General features: G+C 43.8%; 1 long non-coding RNA gene across 1 annotated transcript; it reads left to right on the top strand.

Moving 5' to 3' along the window:
- Window positions 1-2,074: 2,074 nt before the first annotated feature.
- LOC123334905 lies at window positions 2,075-3,997 on the top strand. Its single transcript, XR_006553102.2, has 3 exons — window positions 2,075-2,284; window positions 2,538-2,671; window positions 3,663-3,997. It is a non-coding gene; the product is annotated as an uncharacterized LOC123334905 (long non-coding RNA).
- Window positions 3,998-4,439: the final 442 nt, after the last annotated feature.

Here is a 4,439-nt window from a genome sequence, read left to right as displayed (position 1 = left end):
ACTGAGGAACTCTCTGAAAGGGACCAAGTTACCATCTTACATACCACGTCCAGCTAGAAAAGGCAGTTATGGGAGGTGACCAGGAAAAGCACAGGAGATAAGGGTAAGGTGGTCATGCAGATTTGTCTTCAGTAGGTACCTTTTTCATTGAAAAGAATTTCTTGTTTAGTCATCCTTCTCTTTCTGTACAAAAAAACCTTGTATTTGTACCCTTACAAATAGAGGTTTCCCTTCTAATGTAAATGTCTTTTACAAAAGGAGAAATATACAGTTCAAGATTTTCAGAGATTGAAGTTTCCTGTGTCTGAAGTTTCTTGAAATAATCAACTCAATATAATCCATATGCCAAATAGGCATTTTGGGGGAGCTCAAATTCTGCTCCCCTTCACATGGTTGACTAGCTTTCAGCCTAAACTCAGACCACAAAGATTCCAACTTTCACCACAAAACAATTTGCTGGCCTTAAATCACTGAATGTTTTAGGTAGCAAATATCTTCCTCTATGTCTCTGCATGTCTCTCTCTGTCCCCCTTCCTCTGTCTCTACTCATATAGTAGAATAATTTTATGGAGATGAAGTAATGCTAACAAGTGAACCAAAAAGGGCCTCATCTTGGGAGGCTGTAGCAGATCCTTTTGGTGACTAGTCCATAGAGCTTTGCACCCAGCACTTCAGCACACACCAAGAATTCCAGGGCTGCCCTGGTGGTCTAGTGGTTAAGACTCCCAGTGCAGGGGAACTTGATTCACTCCCTGGTCAGGGAACCAGATCCCACATGCCCCAACTAAGATCTGCCACAGCCATATTTACAGAAAGAAAAGAATTCCAGCTGTACCTTACTGCTGGATGATTCTTGTAACTGCCAAAACCAGGTCCCCATGTCCATGCCCCACACATGCACACTGCCCTCTAGATACCGTCAACCAATGACTACAGGCATTAGAGCATAAATACTCCAGCCCCCTCTCCCCTTGGGTGGATAGCTGATGCATGTGCTACACAGAATGCAGATGTACACTAGTAGCTTAATAAGTTACCTTCACTGTCTGTCTTCCTTCTCATTTTCTCACTTGTCCTTCACATCCCAAATAAACTAATTGTACTTGAATCCTTAATTCAAAGCCTGTTTTTAGACAGAGCTAAATTAGACAGGATAAACAAGGATTCCTAGTTTGGAATTCCCAGTTACCCCACTTGCAAGGTTGCTGCTGCTGCTGCTAAGTCGCTTCAGTCGTGTCCGACTCTGTGCGACCCCATAGACGGCAGCCCACCAGGCTCCCCCGTCCCTGGGATTCAGGCAAGATAATAATGTCCCTAAGTCACAGTTTACCTATTTTTAAATGGAAACTGTTAATACCTACTTTGTAGGTTTAAATGAAATACTGTATATGAAGCATTGAGTCTGGCACATAGCATTTGCCTAGTGAGTTTCTCCCTCTTTGGGTTGGCTCTCCATGCAAGAGATTTCAAGCCAGCAAAGAGGTATATCATTTGGAATTGCTGTGTAGCAAATCAACTTAGTGGCCCCAACTTAGTGGCCTAAAACACCAATGTTATGTAACTCACAGTCCTGATGATCAGCAATATGGGCTGGGTTCAGTTGGATAGTTTTTCTACAGATCTGAGTAGGGCTCACTCACACAAACGTGAGCAACAGTGAGTCAGCTGGGTACTTGGGCTCCTGAGAGTCAACTAGCTTCTGGGGAGACCAGGTTGATTGAGCCATATGTCTCCTATCTTCTAGAAGGGTAGCCCAAGTCCCCAAGGGCAGCAAGAGGGCAAGGCCCCTTATGCACAGGTGTTTCACAAGTCTCTGCTTGCTATTGTCTCTTTGGCCAAAGCAAGTCCGGATGCAAGGAGGAGAGAAAGATTCTTCTTAATGGGAGGTGGTATGAAGTGATGTTGAAAGCTTTAAATATAAGTGGTGCAGCAATTTCTGGCCATTTTTGCAATCCATCAGAGACTCTGCCTTATATAAATGAAGTGAAAGTCACTCAGTCGTGTCCAACTCTTTGTGACCCCATGGACTATACACTCCACGCAATACTCTAGGCCAGAATATTGGAGTGGGTAGCCTTTCCCTTCTCCAGGCGATCTTCCCAACCCAGGGATCAAACCCAGGTCTCCCACATTGCAGGCAGATTCTTTACCAGCTGAGCCACAAGGGAAGACCTAAATAAATGAAAGGCTTGCATAAAATGTCTGGAGACCACCAAAGTGATCTCCCCTTGCTGAGTAGCTTGCTCAAGAATTGAAAGGCTGCCTGGCTGTCACAGAACACAAGGTAATTCCTAAGTATTACTAAGTAAATTGAGGAGGCAAAAAGTATAGCTTTTATCTTTGATGGAAGCTAGAAATTTATGTTGGAAGATGGTAAATTGAAAAGGTCATTTTGGGACTTTTTTGAGAAAAGGTTTTTAAAACTCAAAAATATATTTGTTATACTAAATTGTTTAGATGTGTTATCACCATTTTTCTGCCATTATTAATGTAGCTATATTAATCACTGAAATGGATGTCCATCCTTCTAAATATAGGTGTTCACACAAACACATTCTTCAAGATTCTGCCTAGAAATGTGACTATAATCAATCTAGGGAACCATTTTAAGCTAAGCTGCTGCTTCCTTCCACCAAAGACCAATTAATTGCAAGCCTGAAGACTACACAAGGTAGATAACAATAATTTCTGCTTCCTCATGAAAACAAATAATTTTTCTAAGTTTACTGTGGGTCATAATTACTCATCTTAATTTTGGTAATAATTACCCTTATAAAATTCCTTATAAAAATGCCTTTATAAGACTGTTTTATAAAATTAATTCCTAATAAAAGAAGAAAAAAATTATAAATAACCTCAGAGGGGAAAATGGCACCTTGGAGTTGGTAAACTGCAAGCAGAATTTCTGGCTGCCAAACAAAATTTGGTCTACTCAGTAAAATCCAGAAAGGCTTGGAGCACAGCCACAAGATTGAAGTCATTCTTAGGCTCTTGTAATTGCATTTATTTCTCATTAAATTGCTACATACTTCTGGTATCTTGTTAGACTCTATGCATAATTAGGACAAAAGAATCAAGGCTTGAGAGTCAGCCTTCCAGGAGTCTCCTGAGAGGACTAGGGTGGTGGTGACAACCTCCTCCCCTGCCCTCTCCCAAAACTAACAGCAATCAGCTTGAGCAAGGCTCACATGCTTCCTCTAAGTAATGCAATCAGGACTCAGGGCAACAGGTGAGACAAATGAGTAAGTCTCATTCCCCCACATGTATAAACGGAAGAACAAGTCAGCGCCTTGGCAGTCACGGTGCAGCTCTCTTGGGGGCCCCTCTAGAGGGACCAGTCTGAGGTCTGAGTCACCCTCTCTCAATATGGAATCCAAGAGAATGGCTCTTTGGCAGGCAGAGCGAAAGGGAAGTTCCGGGCATAAGGGACCTCTGGGTTCAGCTAACCCATATCTAGAGACAGATTAACTGCACAGTGAGACAGGATGACACAGTGGAGGGTGAATGTACTGTTTATCATCCAAACCAGGATATGCTTAATTATGTCCGGAAACAGGCATAAACTGGAGCTGCCCCCAGTTTGGGCAACATCTATATGAGAAAGCTAATAATTTCTCTGATGACTTAAAGGCTTTTTTTTTTTTTTTTTCTGGTCTTGTGAGACATACGATCAGACCAAGCAATGACAGAGCAGAAATCAGCTCTAACCCATCACAGGGCCGCTTTCAGTACCCAGCCTCCCAGCAGGACTGTCACAAGCCATACCGAACATGGACCCTCCGTGTGAGTGGTGGGTACAAGTGGTTGACTGCAGCTCCCAGGGCCACATGGGCCCCCTTCCTGTGACTTTGGAGAGAGTCAAGAAAATATACGGAGGTTATTCTAGCTGTGGTCTCTACTCTATTCGTATCAGCAATCACTGGGAGAAAGAAGGATTTGTATTCATCCCTAATAAAGATGCTCGTGCATGTGTGCTAAGTCACTTCAGTCATGTCTGACTCTGTGTGACCCCATGGAGCCCACCAGGCTCCTCTGTCCCTGGGATTCTCCAGGCAAGAATACTAGAGTAGGTTGTCATTTCCCTTCACCAGGGGATCTTCCTAATCCAGGGATGGAACCCATGTCTCTTATGTCTCCTGCATTGGCAGGCAAGTTCTTTACCACTAGCGCCACCTGGGACACTTTATGTGGCTCAGCTGGTAAAGAATCTGCCTGCAATATGGGAGACCTGGGTTCCATCCCTGGGTTGGGAAGATCCCCTGGAGAAGGAAAAGGCTACCCACTCCAGTATTCTGGCCTGGAGAATTCCGTGGACTGTATAGTCCATGGGGTCGCAAAGAGTCGGGCACAACTGAGCGACTTTTACTCACTCACTCACTCACTCACTCATTCACTCCACCGGGCTAAGGGGGGCCAAATTGGTGGTTTGGTAAAAGTTC

The sequence above is a fragment of the Bubalus bubalis genome, chromosome 8 (genome assembly GCF_019923935.1).
Source record: "Bubalus bubalis isolate 160015118507 breed Murrah chromosome 8, NDDB_SH_1, whole genome shotgun sequence".
NCBI classification, from domain to species: domain Eukaryota; kingdom Metazoa; phylum Chordata; class Mammalia; order Artiodactyla; family Bovidae; genus Bubalus; species Bubalus bubalis.
This window is presented reverse-complemented; position numbering and strand designations above follow the sequence as displayed.